The sequence below is a fragment of the Ambystoma mexicanum genome, chromosome 3q, assembly GCF_040938575.1.
Source record: "Ambystoma mexicanum isolate Mex_15411 chromosome 3q, UKY_AmexF1_1, whole genome shotgun sequence".
Taxonomy (NCBI): domain Eukaryota; kingdom Metazoa; phylum Chordata; class Amphibia; order Caudata; family Ambystomatidae; genus Ambystoma; species Ambystoma mexicanum.
In genome coordinates, this window is record NC_090926.1 from 1,186,209,068 (window position 1) to 1,186,231,171 (window position 22,104).

Consider the following 22,104-nt stretch of genomic DNA (forward strand, 5'->3'; position numbering starts at 1 on the left):
AAGGGTTGTGTGCCAAAGGGCACCAGCAAATGGGTCAAAACGTTATGAAGACCACACCAACCAACAAATGTTATACCTTTGCGCATTCCCACAGGTGTGCCGAGGAAAACGGTATCTCACATGTGTGGCTGCACTTACCTGGGCGCCAAGGGGAAAGCCTAAAACACAAGTAACCCCAACTCTGTTTTCAGACCGGAATTTCAGACTCTCTGCCGACTAGCACACCATACAGATATGGGCCTCGGGTGTCCAAGCCAACAAGGAAAACGGGGAACCCCATGCATTTCCGAAAAGAGGACACCCGTGGGAATCCGCAGAGGTAAGATTTGGGTAAATCGCCCCAGAATTTAGTACCCAGACACACCTACAAAAATCCGAAATGTGGGACAAAAAAATGCATTTTCCGCACTTTTCGCTCGGCTCACCCATCGAAACACGACCCCAACAACACAAGGCCTACTGTCGCGTGTTCCCACAGGGGTCCCGATGAAAACGGTACCTCACATGTGTGGGTACGCCTACCTGGGCGCCAAGGGGAAAGCCTAAAACACACGTAACCCCAAGTCTGTTTTCAGACCGGAATTTCAGACTCTCTTCTGACCGGCACACCATACAGATATGGGCCTCGGGTGTCCAAGCCATCAAGGAAAACAGCAAACCCCATGCATTTCCAAAAAGAAGACACCAGTGGGAATCCGCAGAGGTACGATTTGGGCAAATCGCCCCAGAATTTATTACCCAGACACCCCCACAAATTCCAAAATGTGGGGAAAAAAATGCATTTTCCGCACATTTCGGTTGGCTCACCCATCGAAACACGCCCCCAACAACACATGGCCTATGGTCCCACGTTCCCACAGGTGTCCCGACGAAAACGGTACCTCACATGTGTGGGTGCACCTACCGGGGTGCAAAAGGAAAAGGGTAACCCACTGGGAACCCCAAGCCTTTCGCCACTGCCCATTTTGTTCATGTGGGCAACCTACAGATTTCGGCCTACGGTGTCGAAGCCAGCAAGGGAAACAGGGAACCCCATGCATTTCCCAAAAGAGGACACCCGTGGGAATCCACAGAGGTCTGCCTTGCGCAAATTTCCCCAGTTTTTATCAGCCACAATCCCCGACAAAGTGTGATATTTGGTGGGGAAAAAACGCAATGTTCACTTTGTCTGGGGTTCTTTGTAATAACCTCTGGGCCGCTTCGCGCAAGTCAGACCTCTGTGCATTCCCACGGGTGTCCTCTTTTGGGAAATGCATGGGGTTCCCTGTTTTCCTTACTGGCTTAGACACCCTAAGCCCAAATCTGTAGGTTGCCCACATGAACAAATTGTGCTGTGGCGAAAGGCTTGGGGTTACCAGCGGGTTACCCTTTTCCTTTTGTGCCCCCGGTAGGTGCACCCACACATGTGAGGTACCTTTTTTGTCAGGACAACAAGTCAAGTCACAAACGGATCCATGGTGGTCTAGTGGGTTGCTGGTCACTGATCAGCGCTCTGATATGTGGTATCCTTGGAAAACCTCCCATTTCCAAGGACACCACTTTTTCCTCTATCCCTGGTGGCCTAGTGGGCCCCAGGGCCCCACACCACCTCCCACCTCCCCCATCCCTCAATTTATTTTTTCTTTTTTCATTTTCACCCCTAGGGGCAGTGATCATCTGCCCCCAGGAGTCTCTGATGCTGCGGCCCAATGCTTTGGGGGCCACAGGGGGAAGGGTCCAATTACCAAGTAAGCAGCCCCCCCGCATCACAAACAGATCTGCATTGATCCAGTGACATTGCTGCCCGATCTGCGGGCAGCAATGCCACATAATGGGTATCGTTGTAAAGGGGAGAATCTCCCCTTTCCAACCATACCTGCCTATATCTCCAGCTTGAAATACAGCCGGAGATTGAGGCGGAGAAAGGTGAACACTCACCCTCTGTTTTCACCGCAGCAGCCCAAAATGGCAGCTGCAGTGAAAATTACTTTCACGCCGACGTGAAACTGAAGGTAATCCAGCCCCCTGGCAGTGAGGGGGGACCTCCCCCTTACATAGCCCGGGGGTTGGATTTCAGTTTTGAGCGATCCCTGCTTTGCAGGGATCGCTCAAAACAAGGTGCCGAAAAGGACGAGCTATCTCGTCCTTGGCACTGCGTGTGCAATTCCAAGGACGAGATACCTCGTCCTTGGCACTGTAGGGGTTAAACACATCAACAAATAATTCCTTAACAAGACAACGATAATTATCCACATTAACACCATGTTTTGTGATCCTTTTTGCAATGTTAGTGAAATAAAGTACTCCCTGTTAGATAGATCTACCTATGTACCTACCTATTCCATTCTGCCTTTTCTTTCTCTGGCTTCTTATTCCCCAGGGGTCTCCTCCTCTATTTGACCTTCCTTGGGATCCTCAATCAGCTGAAAAGTACTCCTGGGGTGACAACTCTTTAACTGATTAATGTGGACCCATTTCTCTTCTGACAGCTCTCCTGTGGGAATGCGGATTCTGTAGGTGACAGGTGATATTTTATCTACAATTTCAAACGGACCGCGCCAGGAAGGGAGATATGTTCTCTTCTTAGTCTGGTTCCTTTAAAAGTTATACAAGTAGACCCTGTCTCCAAATTCGTATTGCTTTTTGGTTGTTTTTAAGTGTTATTGAGTCTTCATCCCCTCTGCTGATTTTTCAAGATTCCGCTGAACGTACGCAAAACATGCTGAAGGTGTTTTCTTAGATTCTCAACATATTCATGTGCCGTGGAGGCGTTTATAAGTGTCTGCTCTTGTGTTCTATATAGCAGATGCTGAGATATCACCATCCTTTGTCATGTTGTTAGCTCAAATGGAGACATTTTGATTGCAGAAGATGGTGTAGATCTGATGGCCATCAGGAAAAGCAGTAATTCGATGTCCCAACTTGGCCCAGAGGCTGCCACAAACATTTTTAGAATGCTCACAATGGTATATGGTACCTTTCATCTCCCCCACTACAGGCCAGCAGTATGCAATATGAAGTTTAATTTTTACCCCAAGTACCTCCCACATCTTTGTCATCACTTCACTGGTGAAGTGACTTCCTCTGTCTGACTCAATCATTTGGGGTAGGGCGAAACGCAAGAAGATGTGGTTGATAATCAGGGCAGCTGCTGTTTGTGCCTTGCAATTTGGGTCCGGGAGACATTCCACCGATTTGGAAAACAAGCATGTTACTGTTAACATGTACTTGTTCCCCCTAGAGGAGCAGATCACGGGCCTGATGAAATCTACTTGTAACTCTGACCAAGGCACTGTCACCCCCCCTCTTCTGGAGGGTAGGTTGGTGTTTGAGTGAACTTGGCTGAAATTGTTCACTCACAAGACACCCCTTCAAATATTGCTTGAGATCCTTCCCCATGTATGTGTGGCCAGTATGCAACATCCCGCAAGATTTCCAGAGTAGTATGAAACCCCTGATGAACGACAGTGGCCCCGTCATGGGCGTGACTTAGCATCAGGCTCTGGAATGAGGTAGGTACCACCCACTGGTCATGTCCAGAGATGGATCTCCTTACCAATAAACTGTCTTAGATTCTGAACATTTTGGGACACTTCATCAACACCCTGAGGTCCACTTTCCCAATGTAATCGGTATCCGTCAGAGTAAAGTTCTCATGGTCCTCAATGTGTTGATAAAATTTCCCAATAATCCCTTTTTGATTCATGATTAAATCAGCATCTGTGGTCTCCTTACTCCACTGGGCAGTTGGGAGTTCATTGTGAGCATTTGTCTGGGACCAAGTGACAGCAGTGACCTGGATTTCCCCCAAAAGGGACTCAATCTCAAAGAGATCCCCTTGGATGGCTCCGTTTTGGCCAGCTGATCAGCTAGGACATTCCCAGTTTTGTTTGGCCACTCTATCCTGGAATGACCCTTAATCTTCTTCCAATAGATGGTCATCCCATTAGAGTGACCAGATAATCAATATTTTGTATTAGCTTGCCATGTTTAAGTGGTTTGTTATTAGCACACAACATGCCTATGGTTTTCCAATTAACCAAGTGCTCCACGAACCCGTTTCGGACATAATCTGAGTCTGTGATTGTGACCAGTTTGTGGAGTTGGTTTTGGATGGCAGTGAGGATGGCCAGAAGGACCGCCATCAGCTCTGCCACCTGATTACTGCGGGAACCGATTTTGTACCCAGCGGAAGGTTCCAGGGCGTCATTCACCCAGGCATTCCCAACGCCGGGCACCAGTTCCTTTCCCCCATTGTCGACATGGTAGGAGCACCCGTCCACATAAACTGTGGGTATTCCCTTGTACTTGTCTTCTTCATAGACTTTGTGCTGGGAATTCAGGTATGCCTCCATGTTGTCCTGGGTTTTGAGACGTTCATCCCCAAGACAGTTTTCTCTGGTACAATTATGCAAGTCAGCCAGACCTAGCGCGAGGGGACTCTTCTTGTTTTGGCCATGTCTGACCTATACAAGAAAGCCTACCATGGACAGAATCCAGGAAGTAATTCTGGAATTACTCAATTTCTGCCTGGATTCTGTCACTTTAGAGGTATTGCAAAGGCTGGTGTGGAGTCTCCACTATCATGTGTTCCCCCTGGATGAACGGGTGGTAGTTTTTCAATGCCCACACCGTTGCCAGGAGTGCCTTCTAACAATCGTTGAAGTTTTCCTCCACAGAGGATAAAGTCTTGCTTGCATAGGAGATGACTTTATTGACCTTGCCATGCTTTTGATATAATACTGCTGTCAGGCATGTATTCAAGAACCCTGTCTCCAAGGAGAACTCCTTGTTTTTGACAGGGTAAGCTAGACAAGGCGCTTGTGAGAGACTTCTTTTGAGTTGTTTTACTGCCTCGGTTTGTTCTGGACCCCACTCCCACTTAACTCCCCCCTTCAACCGATTGAACAGGGGTCTTGTGACGTCTGCATAATCCTCAATGAACTTCCTACTGTAATTAGTCAGTCCAAGGAGGCTTCTTAGCTCACGCATTGTTGTGGGGTCTTTTAGTTTTAATAGTGCTTCCACTTTTTTTCTCCTGGGGACAGAGACTCTAAGGAGTCATTTCATGTCCCAAGAAGTTAACACGGGTCCTGCACCACTCTACCTTCTGGAAGGACAGTTTTGCTCCAGCAACCCTCAACTGGGTCAGAACATAACGGATTTCCGCTATGTGTTCCTCCACAGTTGAGCTTGTTATCAAGACATCATCCACATAGGCCAGGTTACCCCTTTCACCCATGTCGGGCATGGCCTTATGTAAGAAGATATTGAATTTGTTGCCAGAGTTTATGTTTCCGAAGGGAGTATGGGTCCACGTGTACTGCTGCCCCCCGAAGGTAAGGGCCAGCTTGTATTGATCCTCCCTGCTGATGGGCACGGTCCAGTATCCATTTGTCAGGTCAATAGCAGTATATACATTTGACCCCTGGATCTGGGCCAACCCTTGGTCAATGTAGGGGAGATGTCATCGGAACATGTGGATACATTTTTTCATCTCCTAAGGTATGCGCAAAGTCCCCAGCACCAGATTATTAAAGGTGCTGTGGACTGGACGAATTATCCCATGAGACTCTACATTTTTGATGATTTCTGTCAGGGACTCCAAAGATGTGAGAGGCAAGCAATATTGCTTCACAAACCTAGGAGTCATTCCAGTGTCAGTGGGAATTGTGGTAGTATGTATCCTGGTGCGACCACAGTCGTATGAGTCCACAGCAAAGATATCTTGGAAATCTAAGAAAACCTGTTTCAACTTTTGCTTTTGCTCCTCAGTCTCACAGGCATTAGCAAGGTTGACCCGCTCTTCAACCATTTGCCTGAAGCCTGGAAAAACTTCGGGTTTCGCTATCTCAGCGGCCTCCTCCAGCAGGGTGGAGAGGTCTCTGGTTAGAGTATTGACCATGACAGAGGGTTTCAGTTAGGAGAGACCGTCATTGTGGACCTGGAATACCACCTCATCCTGCCTGATGACACAGGTCACCTCTTCCTCCCCGTAAGGGCAGGAAGAGTACACCAGGAAATTCCTCCCTTGCCGGGTGAAGATCCTTTCTGGTGGTATGCTATCGTGATTGTCTTTGTCATAATCATAGCAGTCCTGGGGAATTGGCCCTATCAGTTAATTTCCTAAAACCATGGAAAAATGTCGGTCATCAACTGCCATTCCAATAATGGTGCCTTCACCCAGGGTCACTGTTATCCATCAATATTGGAATGGTGTTGTGTTCTACACTGACTAATGGTGTTGGGTTTAACCCCAACCCCCACTGTTGGATATGGGCATTGCAATGAACATAGGCGTCAGAATTTTGCAGTTTCTGTCCTCTTTTAATTTTGTATTCAAGTGGGAATTGTTGGGTCTGTCCTGGGATGGTGACCACCTCCCCAATTTGAACTTCAACTGCATACGCAGCAATTGGGCTGAGCAAAATGCTTTTCAGAATCATCAAAGCCCATGGGATTGCCCCTTAGTTGGGACCAGGCCTTGTAATTTATCAGGTCCAAATTAATTGCAAACCGATTGTGAATGCCACTGTCTAAATAGAATGCAGGATGACAATTCTGGGGTTAAGGGATGGGTGACTCTGAATCAGTCCTCACCCCCACCAGTCTTCATTCAGATCTCTTGGGACCCATTTTTCTTTGGGAAGAATTTCCCCGTCCCTGACGGTGAAGATTCTCTTCCTAGAATCCTCTAAGTATTCTTCCCCTTCAAACTGGAGGACACCAACTTCCTCCACATCATGGACCTTTTTAATTTCTTTATTTCTCTCACCCACCTTCTGTTCCCTGGGTTTCAGATTTCCAGGGGCAGGAGACTTTAGTTCCGGTTCCGGGGTGTCCAGGGGCTTTTCACGGGTGAGGAAGGAAGCTTCTTCTAGGGCTTTACACCCCCTTTCTCCCATACCTCCTCCTCTGGCACCAGTGATTTTTTTGGGGTTCTCTCTCCGTCATAGTTCTGCGGTGCCAGACCCTTGGTTTGAGGGGTTCTGAGCTGCCATGTTCATCTGAGGGTTCTGCTGAGCCCTCAGCATGTGACTCAGATCCTGCATGATGTTCTGGACCGGGCACTTCAGTTGGGACACCCGTTACGGCTGGTACGGGGGTCTTTGTTCATACCTAGGTGATTTGTGGGAAGGGTAACTATCTCTTCTCCCGAAGTACCCTGGGATGAGGCATTTTGCTAACTCTCCATCTTTGGCCTCCACTCTCCTGGATTGAGTGGTCTGGACTCCTGATACTGGGGAAAGAAAGGAGGGTTTTCCTGCAGGTTGTGGTTTGGTAGATACCGGGGAAAGAAACTTAACCCAGGATTTGGGGAAATACTGCCCTCCTGAGGGACGTTAGGAGGGAAGTTTCCTGAGGCAGTATTTACCTGGTTGGATCCCCACCCTTGGGCTGGGGGAGTCCATGCATACCCCAAGATAGGTCCGTTGCCCTAGTATCTGGGACTTATGTAATGAGGTGAGTTAGGGGTCGCATTGGCGGGGTTACCTCCCTGACTGCCACCTGGTCTTCTTTGCCTCTGATTTGGCTGATTTTGGGACTTTTTTTTTTAGGCCCCCCCATTTCTAGTTCTAAAATGGGGGCAATCTTCACCTCCACCACATTAGCAGCAGCGGGGGTGTTGGTTGGTTTGGTTTTTTTTATCTGTTTTTTTGCAGGTTTTTTGACCTCATAGATCCGGGTAGCCTGCTCTATTACCCAGTCCAGGGCTCTTTTTCCATGAAAATCCCTCACCAGCTGGGTCATTATGTATTTCAGGAGCGCATGAAAATAAATGGTTATGAATTCTCTGGATCTAGTGCGCACCCACATGGTAGTTTGTGCAAAGGCGCATTTTAGCTCCTGCACAAATTCTCTTGGGGCCCGATCCTCTCTGTATTGCAGATTGTAGGCCACTTTGCGAGCCTCCTTGGGGTTTCTGTGGGTGGAAAAGTGCTTCAAGATGGCTGCTTTGTAGGTGGACCACCTTGACTGGTTTTGATCTTCCAGTCCAGCAAAGAGCTGGAGTACTCCTGAGAGAACATCCATTTGGCATAAATGGAGTTCTGGCTATCTTTGATGTGAAAAGTGTCCATCATTTGTTCATAGAGTTCCAGATGCTCCCAGACAGAATGTTTTGCGTTTTTGTGGGACAGTGTTATGGATTCCCTAATAGCCTTGATCTGCCTAATGGGGTCTTTCACCAGAACTCTCCTCCTCTGTTTATTTGCCTTTTTTTGCCACTTCACCTGAGTCCACTTGCCCTCAGACACAGAGCCGCTACTGTTTGAGGTCCCCTCATGATCTTCTAGGTGCTCCCTGATTCTGTGAGCTTGTGAGGGGCTCACAGAATGGTGGGGCCTAGTTTCTTCTCCCCTGTGGTGCACAGGAGAGTAGTCTTCTGACTCCTCCCTGATTCCAGGGTTGGCGGAGGATACCCCCCACTGCCCTGATTGGGTGGAGGTCTTCAGAATGCTCTTTTGGGGCCTCATTTCTTGCTGTTTTTCTGCAACTTGAACCAAATGGTCCTTTTGGAGATAGCGCTTCTGCAGGTCTAGTTCCATGACTTTCTCCTCATAGGAGGCTTCCTGGTCAGAGACATCAGCCATAATATGTTTGTATCAGTTTCTGAGGGGTGCTGACCTGTCAGCTGAATCATGCTAGGCCTATTTAAGTCTGGCTGCCCCATGACACCCAGTTCTTGTGAACCGGTCGGACATGAAGTGAGCAGTGCCCTGAGAATACAAATTGGTAAGTGGCAACCTCCCTAGTTTATCCTTTTCAGCCCCCTCCTCTTGATAGTAGGCAAAGGTCTCAGCCTTTTGCTCGGCTATCAGGGCTTGACTGGCCTCTATGACCCGATCTTGAGCTGCCACCTGCTTGTGGAGTTCATTATTCTCCTCACAGAGGGCCACATTGTCTCTTTGTGCTACCTGTATGGTCTGGGAAGACGGAGACAATTTCTGTTGTCTGCATATTTAGAGCCTCTATGACTTGCTCTAACTCGAGTTCTTTTTGTCTCCTAAGTCCCATTAATTTTTCATGTTCTTCTTTTATGCCAGTCAGACCCTTAAGGTCTGACTCCCTTCTCTCCAGATTGTTTTTTAATTTGCACATGTCCTGGTATAGGGCCTCTTTCTCCTGATACAGAGCCCCCCTTTGTTCAGCCAGGGCATCCCTTTGTTGCGTTATGGCACCTAATTTCTGGCGCTCTTGATCAAATTCTGCTCTTGATCGAATTCTTCTTTCATAATTAGTGTATTACTTTCCTCTTCCAATTTTTTTATCTAATTCTGTAAAGTAACTATTTGCTCTGCGCTGATGTTATTCTATCACACTTGTTTTAATTTCAGTTGACTCTCTTCCAAAGAGTCAACCTTTTCTTGACACTCCACTCTTAATGCATTTAATTGGGCCTCTTGGTCTGAATTATTTTTCTTTTGTAGAGCCAAGTCCTCTTTTAGCTGTTTAATGTAGTTCTCTACTTTGACCTCCGAATCTTGGCTCTTTTGCAATTTCCCTTCCACTAGTTTCAGCTCAGTCTGTATTTGAGTTAAGAATTCAGATTGGTTTTGCACAAGAGTTCTGTTTTCTTCAGATTTTTTCTGCATAATCCCCATATGGAGATATTTGTAGGTTGTGATTTGGACCATTTTAATCTGCTCTTCTTTAAGATTTGGAGTCATGTAGAATTCGCTCAAAGCTTGATGTAACAGGCTACCGTCTTGCCACTCATCCATGTCCATGGCGGTGACCTGTTGCATCATTTCTCCTAGCCAGACCTCCTCATCTTGGTGTGCCCATTCCGCTCTGACAAATAACTTGTGCAGAAGGTGCTGCCTGGCCATATTTATCTCTACTGTGGTCATTATGGAGAGAGTGTTGTTTCTTTATTAATTTATTTATATAATGGTAACCTGTATTTTGTTGCTTTTTGTCTAGTTCGGGGTTGATTTTAATTTATCTTTACACACAGGCCTGATACTTAGGGTCTATGTTTTGGGAAGGCTACAGTGTAACACAGTGTTCTAACCACACAAAGTATCACTACCTTGAAGGTTAGCCTGCAGTGTTAAGCTGTCACGGGTGGCTACACTTTCTCAATCCCCGGCACGAGCCCCCAATCTGTTAAGGATTCTAATCGGGATTCACACTCCAGATCAGGACCACTAGCCTAAGAAGCAGTGCACCATTAAAATACTTTTACTTTATTTCCTAAGAATTTAGATTGAGCTGGCACCCAACCCATCTCACACCCCCTGTTACAAAAGCAATATTACTTTTCGGTAAACAGCACGCCAGTTAAGATTTCCCCTTGCAACGCTACCTCAAACCCTGATAACTGAATTTTGGGTGGATAGAGAAGAGTAGCAAGGAGTCAGGTATACTAGGCAGCAAACAGAAATGAAAACCTTTGCAATTGCACAAAATAGCACTCATAATTAGTAATATTTGTTTTACATGTGTGGTTGAATAAATGAGGTAAATATGAGTGTAGCACTATCGCAGATGTAAGAACACTAGCAGACTACAAGCAATGTCCGAACAACGGGCCTACAATTCAGAAAATCACTTGAAAGTATAAAATATAGTGCAGCCAAATCACAAGCATAGAAATTGCAATTGCTAATTTACACAGGTTTAAATGTCAAAACGGTTTGAAAAACGGGTGAAATAGACAAAATCAGAATGCAGTTTTTATGCTGAGTGACAGATGCACATCACAGGGATAATATGAAAGTGAAAGAATGAGTCTAAATTACTGACATAATGAGATTCTCAATGGGAAAGAAAATTTGGTTTTAAAAATAACAGCAGATGACAGAGAAAATTGGTTTAGAAAGGAAAGGACAAGTTTCACTTAAACTAGATTTTAGTTGCTCGAAAAGAGAAACAGCACCCGTGAATAGAAAGGTTAAGCTGCAGTTTTAACCCATTCACGATGTGTGTCTCTTTTAGGAAGAATGAATTTATTTAATCAAATAGTACTAAGGACTTACACCAGGACAGAAATGAGTGGCAGAATGGCACTAAGACTTAGAGTTCAAGGACAGGATGCACAGATGATTCTGACAGTTTTAAGGATCTCTGCTAAGGCAGTTATGGGATTTCTATGGGATTGGACCTAATACAAGGTAACAGAGCAAAGGATGCAGTTTATGGTTGTTGGGGAAGGGAAATACTCACAACAAGCACTTGAATGGGGTATTTTGGACAGGGGACCGAGTTTCTGGACAGCGAGGCAATATCTGGTCACTGGTCACAGTGGCACGCCGGTACCTCAGCTGGATAGAGGGGGTAGCAGGGCAAGCAGGTAGTACTGGATAATCCCAATGAGGATTCAGCCACCTTTGCCCTTTATCCCTGAGTTATTGGGATTTTTAGTGGGGTTTTTCTGGATCAGAGGTCCTGCCTGGATAGGGTCAGCTATGCTCTGGCCTGGCAGTGGAATCTGGAATATTGAAGGAGGAATATGGCATATCTAGATACGCAAGAGCTGGAAAATTCAGAAGAGTGTGTCCTTATATAAGGTGGGTGACATCACATTATTTACTATGGCACAGAGCTAAGCTAGACCTACCTCCAAAAATTGGATAGGTCAGCCTATATATGTCACCTCCTCCCTAGAAGCAGATTGGACTGAAGGAGGGGATTCAGTTTTATGGGATGTGTTTTTATGAGGTACACAGCCATCCCATAGTTACTTTTGCCAAAATCAGTTATGACACAAAAATGCAACTTTTTATAGTCATAGCACATTTGTAAATCACATAGGCAAATTACATATTTCACACAGAGCATAACATTCCAACTCCCAATTTTGTATGACATTGTTTCGTCCTTCTAATAATCTTTCACAATTTTTAGTGGGAAACATTTCACCTACAATTGTACAATTGTATACATGCGTACATATTATCATAGAGCATGTTTGCATTGATTTCCAAATTTATACCATGTACACTTTTCCCATGAATTACATTTTTATGCAATTTGCGTCCCACACCTGTTAGGGAAAGCCACAATATCCTGTTTTAGTGCCACAAAAATTACATTTAAACTGTTAAACTTTTGCATTCCTGCGTTATCCAGTTGCAGAAATAAAAGTCTTAAAGTTTCTTAAGTAAGAACAGTCTTTTGCCCCAGATGGACCGGCTTTGTCTCCCAAGCAAGGGCATTTTTTTCAGCCCACAGCCAACTGTCAGTCACTAGCCATGTGTTGCCATGGATTTGTCTTTGAAGCTCTCCAGTTTGGGTTGAGGGGAGGTGCTTCTAAAAAGTCACACCTATGTGTCCCATAAATCCATGGTACCAGGCTGGAGCACTGCCGCAGAGTCTGGTGAGGGTGCGAGATGCTTCACCCTTGCCTATTCATATGCCCCAGATGCTGGTACACTTGGGGGGGAGGTAGATCCTGTATTCAGTCCTTTGAAGCCAGGGCCTAAAAAACCTGGCTTGCTGGTTTCACAGTAAAAAACATTTTTCTTTCCTGAACCAGAAAGCGAGAGTGTTGGAAATAAATATCCTATATATGTTTTAAAACAAACCCACATCACATTTCTATGCAAGGACAGGGCCTTAATTCAACATTTCACTTTTAAACAGATATGTTCTTGTTTGTAAAAAACACCATTTCACACGTGGTTCATTTTCCTTGGCTGTCACTTTACAATGCAGATTTTCCTGGTATCTTTATTCTGAGAATTTCCATGGCCCTAGTCAATTTCTACTACATGGGAATCTGTTCAAAGCAAGGGTTCAATGAAACTGACATCAGCAAAGAGAGAGAGAGCTTCTTATGAAGGGTTTATCTGTGTTATTTTGTTGCAGAAAGGAAAGCATTTTGAGTATGGCTTGAAGTGAAGCTCTTTGTTATTTAACACATCTTGCCTGGCACAGCCTGACATTCAATGAGAAATGCCCCCTTTTTGATGGAGCACAACCTGAATATGGAGGGACCTAACTGGGTCTCATTGGATCAGAACTGTGTATTATTGAACAGATGAAAAAGATCATCAGGGCACAGTCATTTTAAAAGGCAGAGTATTTTCTTTCTCAGTGAAAATGTTTTGAGCTGGCAGCATAGCAGTGCTGCCTTTGAATTCTTTTCTTTGGTGCAATTGGAGAAAATACCAGCATCAATTCTCTGGGTGTTCTGTGTTTTATCTTGCCCCAAATGTGCTTGGCAAAGACAGCGCAGCCTTTCTGCTGGTATTGCTGAAAAATGCCGTTTGGTGATGTAGGGGAGTTCTGCTCAGCGGATAAATGTACCCCACACTACATTATGCTGATGGCTATTATAGCACAAAACGCAACTTATGAGGCCTTTTCTAAGTGCTAGAGTTACGAGAAGAGTCAAGGAAGTAGCAAAAGACCCTGCAGCACTATATAAAACAATTTTAAAAAAGTAAAGCAAATACACAAATCTGATGACATTATTTAAACAATCACAGAAGAGGGAAATTAACAAATGCCCCAAGGGTTAGAAACACAAGGCACTAGGCAAAGAATGTTCTCCTGAAAAGACATGGCAAGAACTGTGCACCAAGGGCAAAGTACACATCCATGCTGTGTTGCTGTCATTGAGGTGAATGTGCCTAGGAGTAAACCATGTTACCCCTTTGCTGTTACTTGCTACTTAAAATGCGCAGAGGAAGACATCCCCAGTGCTTTAAGTGGTCCAAAAAGTGTGTCTAAGATGGGCCCAGCTGAGGCTCTCTAATGCCCCCTGTCAACCCCAGCCCACCAGAAGCCAAGGCTTTCTTTTTTTTTTCAAAAGCCTGAAGCTCTCACATATAAGGGAAGCTTCAGGCTTTAGAAGAAAAGTCTAGCCTGCCTTTTCATTATGTCACTGACCCCTGCCAGACACCTCATTATAAATGCTGGGATCATCACCCACGGGCCCTAGGATCGAGGGTGAACCTTACCTGATCTGAATGCCGCCTGTAGGCCACGAGCCTTTTGCAAAATGGAGCCGAGGTTCTTACAGGGGTGTGGCCTAACAGGCGCATTCAGGTGAGGAAAGTGTTATCTCTTAATTAAAGTGCAGATCCACTGCCATGCCACGTCCCTTTTCAACCACGCCCCCTAAGAGTCCTGGCTCAATTTTACAGGCCACTTAAGGCACTGCTATTCTGCACTATTTCTACCTATTAAAATCTATATACCAGTGTATCTGGAGGATAGCTCAGGGGCAACGTGCTCGCCTTTGAAGCAAGATGATGCAGAGCAACACAGGTTCCATCCCCTGGTCACGCTCAGAAACCTCTGGGTAGTAAGCGCCTAATAAATAACCAATTACAATTACAGTAAATTGTACATGTGTACGGATGTGAATCTGCTGCATCAAGCAATAGCTGGCTGATTGGAGCTGATTTAGACCAGGGGAAAAGAGTCCACAATGGGAGTGGTTGAGGAAGAGTTGGACGGGCACCGCTGGTTTTCTGATCCCCTTCACAGTTTTCCTCTGCTAATAGTGTTGGTTTATATGTGATATTTAAGTTAATGAGAACTACTAATGGTGAAAATATAAGCAGTGCGCCTATCCTCAAAATAATTAGGAATAGTTATTTAAGTAATTCATTCATTATGAACCTGCTGCATGTCCCATGGTATAACTGCGAAGCTCCCCACAGCTCAGACTGGAAATACCAAAAAGACATGTACCTCTGTGTCATTGGGCTGGGTACGAAACATAGCTGTAAAGAAATGTATATTTGTTATATAATAATGAGAACTTGACAACAATAGGATATCTTGCACAAATTGTGTTATGACTCGACTTCATAAGAATTTGTGTTTATGCCTTGATAAAACCCTACGTGGGTGAAACACAATGCACATGCACCATTAGGCTTGTGTCGGCAGTAATTTATGTTTAGTATCTTTCGAATGTTCCATCGCCAACATGTTGGTTGGCTCTTTCCAGTTGTTATAACAAAGGCTAATGTTGCCTCTGATGATGTGATAGGTTATTATAACACGCTTAATACCCAGAGGTTTCTAAGCGCAGAACCGGGGTTCGAACCTGTGTTGCTCCATGTCGTCTTGTTTCCAAGGCGAACACGTTGCCGCTGAGCTATCCTCCCGAGACAATTTATCTGGGGATAACGTTCTTTCATCGACAGGTGCAATTTCAATGGGGTTTTTTACGAGTACATTTTACTGAAAAAACTCTTCGAAATATATAGGGGGTGTGGGGTTGGAAAAGTATATATAAGGTGTGGGGGGATCAGGAATAGGTAAAAAAACAATAGGGGATGGGGGCTTAACACCCCAAAAATAAAATAAATCTATTTTGATTTGTTTTTTCGGTAAAACATACTCATTAAAAAAACATCAAAACTGCACCTGTCGATGAAATGACATAGAACTGCCTATCTGGAGCTTTTATATCAGTGAATATCCAGGTAGCAATACATTCTATGGAACACCTTTTGGTTTATTGAAATGTTTACTAATATTTAGAACAAATATTCATTTCTGTACACCGAGGTAGGTATCTGTTTGATATTTAAGTAAAACCTATAAGCCAACACTAAACATATGCGTACGTCATAGCTACAAGAAAGTTGATTTAAACATATTTTACATAATTTACATCATAAAGCAGCAGATATACCTTTAAGATGGAATAAAAAAGTAAGAAGGAAAAAAGAGGCTGAAAAAAAAGTGGTGAGAAAACATAAAGAGATGAATTAAAGAGACAAGGTGTTGAAATAGCAAAAGAATACAGCGTGGGGGTAAAATGATTGAAGAAGCATCGGCCGGACGAGGGTTCAGTACTTGTCATCTACACTTTTCATATAGGCCCACAAGCTATGTGTTGTGATGGGCAAAGTGCACAGCACCATTATGCATTCACATATCCTTTTATGTTGACTCACGAGAGTACTGTGTGGTGTGTATTTCGTCAAGAGCAACTCTATTATGAGTCATAAGGTTCTAGGAATGTTTGGTATTGATGTGCCAGGACTGGTGCATCAGTGGAGTTCAGTTGGAGCTGCCGCTCGGTCAAGTGCCTGCTGTCACGTTTGTTTTGACCAATAAACTCCCGTTGGAGTCTTGTTCGCCTGGCGTCTTTATTTTCACAGTGGCGACGAGGATTCTCGAGCTACTGGCTTGTTTACCTTACCCTGCCAGGGCTGCGTCGGACCAACGCTGTTCATCCTGCTTCCGTGCGTGACAGCAGGCAGGGCGGATTGAGTCCAGTGGAAGCAGGATCAAGACCAGGTTGAACATCTATCTGACTCACTCATCAGGGATCATCTGGTAAGGTGTACAAACAATGTCAGAATCCAAGAAAAGTTGCTAACCAAGGACATGAAGCTGGAGGAGGCTGTGGATCTAGCCAGGAGTATAGAGCAAACGTCAAAATATGTTAAGGAACTGAGAGTTGACAAACAAAGTGCCCAAGCCGTGTGTGCTGTTGATCAAAAGAGGAAGCCGAGTGTCAACATGAACCGAAAGGGAACGTCGAGCACGAAATGTGCCAGATGTGGCAGTTTCAGACATGGATCAAATTATCCTTCTTGCCCGGCGAAATGTGCTGAATGCTTCAAGTGCAGCGGCAAGGGACACTTTGCTAATGTTTGCAAGGGCTCATCGATAAATCTCCTGGAATCCAGGAATGACAACGAGGAAAGTGTTCGTTTGAGTTACAATATACAGGAAGTGTCCACTGCACAGGACTCAAGTCCCAGGCATGTCTTTGAAGTCTCAGTCATTGGAGACGAGAAGGAGAGGCCTATGGATGTGTTCATGATTGATGGTCAAGAAATAGTTATGAAAGTAGACACATGCTCTCCATGGACCATCATATTGAAAGACACCTTGAAAAGAACCCTTAAGAGGGATGAAACAATTCTGAACCCACCTGACATTCAACCCTGTGGTTATGGAGAGTCTCCAATCGAGATTCTGGGTCAATTTTCTGCAAGAGTTGCATATAAGGGGAAGGAATGCAAGGCTAACATTCTGGTTTCAAAGAACAGGGTTGGGTTGGGAGGAACAGAAACATTTGAGGGTCAGGGTGCAGGCCAGTGCTCTTGAACCTGTTATTATTGCGGAGATTGATGATGTTTGGTCTAAGGAGTTTCCAGAGGTTTTCTCTGAAAACCTGGGCAGGCTCAGGCATTTTGAGCATCATATAAAACTGAAGAGGGATGCCCAACCTATTGTTCATACGGTGAGGCATGTGCCGTTAAACATGAGAGCGCAACTGCGTAGTGAACTGAATGATTTAGTTTGCAAAGGTGTGATTGAGCCTGTGGCGGCTACGAAGTGGTTGTCACCTATAGTGCTTGTGGCTAAAAACAATGGGAAATTGAGGTTGTGTGTAGACCTACGGAGTCTTAATCATAATATATTAGTGGAAAGGCACCCTTTGCCCAATATTTCAGAAACACTATCCACCCTTGGTGAGCCAAAGGTGTTTTCGGTCATTGACCTCTCTGTTCCCCTGTCCAGAGAGTCACAACACCTTACAGCCTTTATCACACCCAAAGGCACGTTCAAATACAATCACATGCCCTTTGGGCTAGCCTCAGCTGCCTATGTGTTCCAAAGGGTGATGGGGGAGGTGTTGAAGGGTCTGGAAAACGTAACAGTATTTCAAGATGATATTTTGATATTTGCTAGTGATGAGTCAGAGCATGACAAGGCACTTGGGGCTTTGTTACGTAAACTAAGAGAAGCAGGGTTGACAGTCCAGAGGAGCAAATGTAGTATAGCTGTTGGGGAAGTGGAATACCTGGGACACAGGATCTCTAAATAAGGCATTTCTCCCAAGAAGTCACTAGTGGAAAGTATCAGTAATGCTCCCCAGCCTCAAGACAAGGACCAATTACGTTCTTTCATGGGACTAGCGGAATATTACCATAAATTTGTGGGTGGATTTGCATCCATCTTATCCCCTTTGAGAGATTTACTAAAGAAAGGGTATGAGTGGTCCAAAGAGTGTCAAGAGGCATTTCAGCAGATTAAGGAAGGGATAGCCAAGGCACCGTCTTTAGGGGGATTTATATCAGGTAGGAAGACCCTGCTTTCAGTTGATGCAAGTACACTAGGATTGGGAGTTACCCTGACTCAGTTTGATTCTGGTAAGACTGAACATGTCATTGCATTTGCGCCCAGGCCGCTCAGAGGAGCAGAACAAAATTATTCTGTTATTGGGAGAGAGGCTTTGGCCGTCTTATGGGCCATCACACACTTTAGATTTTTTCTGTGGGGTCGTTCTTTTCTGGTCTGAACAGATCACAAGCCCTTAGTTCAATTTATGAATAGTTCAGGTGGGCCAAAGGGTCTCCTAGGATTTCGAGTTGGATAGTGGAACTCATGAGCTATAACTTCAGAGTGTGCCACATTCCTGGTTGCGGATTGTTTGTCTCGGTTGCCTGTGGGAGATGGTGGAAGTGGTGTGATGCCGGAATATCAAAGTGTTAGTATTGGTGAGATTGAATATGATGCCATTGATAAGGAGAGATGGGTAAGTGCTGATGATGAGGACACTGAATTGAAACAAGTCAAGGTGTGGACTAAAGAAGGATGGCCTCATAAAAATGTGATTGGGAAGGAATATGAGAGGTATTTTGGGGTGAGATATGAGTTAAGCTTGTCCGAGGATGGGTGCAAACTCAGGAAAGGAAGCAGGATTATACCCCCCAGTGGAGTTAGGTCTCATTTAGTAAATATAGCACATCAGGGACATCTAGGTATGGGGGGAACGAAGAGGTACTTGCGGCAGTCCTTTTGGTGGCCGGGGATTGATAGTGTGCGGAAAAGTGTGTCAGAGGCTGTAGAGAGTGTGAGAAAAGTGACAAGACCAAGATCGTCAGAGAAGTGCCAATTACGCCTGTTAAAGTACCCAGTGAGCCGTGGCAAAAAGTTGCGGTTGACTTGATTGGGCTAATACAGAATCTTGGTGATGGATACAAATATTCCGTAGTGTTAGTAGATTACCATTCCAAATGGATTGAATGGAAGTCTCTACGTGAGGCTACCACTGCTGAAATTGTGCTATTTTTTGAAGAAGTGTTTTATAGAGAGGGTTTCCCAGCAGAGTTGGTCATTGATAATGGGGTGCAATTTTGTTCTGAGAGAATGCTACATTTTTTGAAAAAATTCTGCATCAAGCACATTAAAAGAGCTTTGTATCACCCCAGGGCTAATGGCCTTGTCGAGAGAGCTAACAGGTTTATAAAGGGTGGTCTACAACTAGTTATGGCTTCAGGATTGAAATGGTCTTGTGTTTTGAAGGAAATGATATGGAATTATTGTACTACGCCACACTCAGTTACAAACATTTTTCCATTCATGTCCCTTAAAGGAAGACAACCTGGCACGACGCTTTGTCCAGGTTGGCTGGATTTGGCTAAAAGTGCCAATGTTAACCGAGGAAAAATTATGACGCTCATCAAGGAGGCACAAGATGTGTACAAAGGGAGGTTTGATGAGGACATGAAGGCCAAGGTTAACACTTGGAAAGTGGGGGATTTGTGTGGAGAGCAAACATATTGGTCCGAAAAAGATTTCTGCTATAAGGGGCAATGTGGTTATTATGGAGGGAGGTGAATGTTGGTCGATGTCCCGATTAGCGAAATGTCCAGTTGAGGTTGAAAACAATGAATACCGTGAATGCAATGAAGGTAACAACAATCTTGATGAGTTTTGTAATAAGAGAAACAATCAGCTGTCGGATGGGGACTCTGATGATAATGGTTTAACAAGAATTGTAACAGAGACAAGGTCAGGGAGAGTCAAGAACATACCCAGTTGGTTTAAAGACTACTATGTAGAATAAATCTGTTCCAAATGTAAGGGGTGAGATATGTTGTGCTGGGCAAAGTGCACAGCACCATTGTGCATTCACATATCCTTTTATGTTGACTCACAAGAGTACTGTGTGGTGTGTATTTCGTACAGTGCAACTCTATTATGAGTCATAAGGTTCTAGGAATGTTTGGTTTTGATGTGCCGGGACCGGAGCGTTAGTGGAGTTCAGTTGGAGCTGCCGCTCGGTCAAGTGCCTGCTGTCACGTTTGTTTTGACCAATAAACTCCCGTTGGAGTCTTGTTCGCCTGGCGTCTTTCCTTTCACACTATGTATACTGTTTCCTGCCATATGATGCCTTGCCCCTCAGCGATCTGCCTCCGAATTCTTCTATCGTTCGCCATTATGACGTGCCAATGCATGCCATTCATGCCAGCTCATTATAAAGCACAGCCCAAGTTAGGAAGCAATAGAGAATTGTACAAGAGGTAGATTGTCATAAGGGAGGCAGACGTGGGGCCTGGCACAAAGTGGGCGAGCGTGGGTCCATCTAACGGGTGCACAGTGGCAAACTCTACTTATCTGAGGAATACATTGAGCAGCACAAGCTGGAGTTATTTTGCTAAACCGCGGGAGCCACGAGGTTGCCCATTGGGATTGTGTTCAAAAGTGCTGAGAGAAGGTTCGTTTTCTGCTCCATTTTCTTTCTGGCATATTTTTGTTTCCTGCGATGCTGTGATTTCTTGAATTTCTCTGGCCTCCCCAGAGGGCCGTTTTTTTTAAAGTTTTTTTTTTAGCTGGGTATTGTGGTGTTTGGAATGCCAGTGTCTGTCCTGCACTGCATGCTGCCTTAACACGTATCCAGGCTGGTGTTGGTAGTCCGTGTAGATTCCTCAGGGTGGAGCAGATGTGTTCATATTTAAAGGGCGCTTTGAAACAATTTACTTGTATAAGTGCCTTACAAATGCACAGTACATAGCCAAATAAATAAATAAATGAATAAAGGTTGGTGCCTAATCCTAAAGTTGGATATCGGAGTCACCAAGTGACCTGCATGTTGCCACAAGTTATGTGATCCTAGATCTGGGAGGGTGGGCATACAGGGAACCCACTGGCTACCCCCACCGCAATGCTAGCTGATGGCAGGAGTTTGCCACATGGGGTCATGTCATGGTACGGTGTCATTGAGCTCCATTGTATTGCAGTTGCCTTCACATAATCACTCTCAAACTCCATTGTCTCATAAAGTGCCGCGAAGTATATAAACACAAGCCAAGTTCAAATGACCAGAGAGTTCTGGCAACAGCATGAGATGTTGGGCCTGCATGTCTGCATAGGTAGGAGTGAGGGGTGCAGAAGAAGGGGGAGGCTCATCCACGGATTTCACTGCAGAGACAAGGCAGACAACAGCAGTGAGTAGACCAAGGGACCAAGGTCTGCCCTGTGTGAGTCTGCAAGCGAGACTCCAATCAAAGATGGCGGACTGACTTGATAAAATGGCAGCCCATCAACTAGAAATTGCGGCTTCCAAACACAGTACCAATGGGAGTCATAAGGCACGAGCTGGGCCTCTACTCCTTACACGTTAGGATTCAGTGGAGATCTCTGATGGCATTTAGAAAGGTGGTAGACCGTGATTGTCCACCCCAATATCATATAATGAGAATCAAAGAAGACAGAATGGCTTTTTTGGCGTCTGAATCAGTGGAGAGATGCGTGCGTAACCCTACTGGCTAATTTGGGCTCTTGTGTCCATTCTCTGTGTGAAAATCCAAAGAAGGTGAAGGGGGCCCTGCTGGCAGTGGACTGGGCCCAGGCTGAAGTAAAACAATTGGAATCGAAACGCCACACCCTGTCCCCTGTGCTGATTGGTCTGCCAACCATTACTACTGAATCCCTCCAAAAATGTCCCTGTTCAAAGTTCCAAGACCTGATCTTAAGATTTCGGCTACACATATTAAGGAAAAATGAGCTCTTCAAATATGGTTTAGTGGAGGTTGACAAATGTTGTTTTTGTCATCATAAAACAAACTCTGCGACATTTGATATCGCTTTGCCCTAAACTGAGAAAGCAGAGAACCACCATGTTATTGGAAAAGCTGAAGAAAGTTCATGGCCTGAATGCCGATGCATGGAGGGAAGTACTCTACGGCAGACAAACAACCGCTGCTACAAGAGTGCTGGGATCGTACCCGAATGGGATTTTCAGCTTCAAAGAAGCGTCTTTGTGGAAACTATCACCCTAACCCGAGACAGAGTGTTATAAGGTTGTGAACAAACCATATAAGAAAGTCCATCCTATGGCTAGCTGGGAAGGTCAATAACTATAAGCCAAGAGAGGATTCCAATGCAGTAAGAACGAGTGAGAAG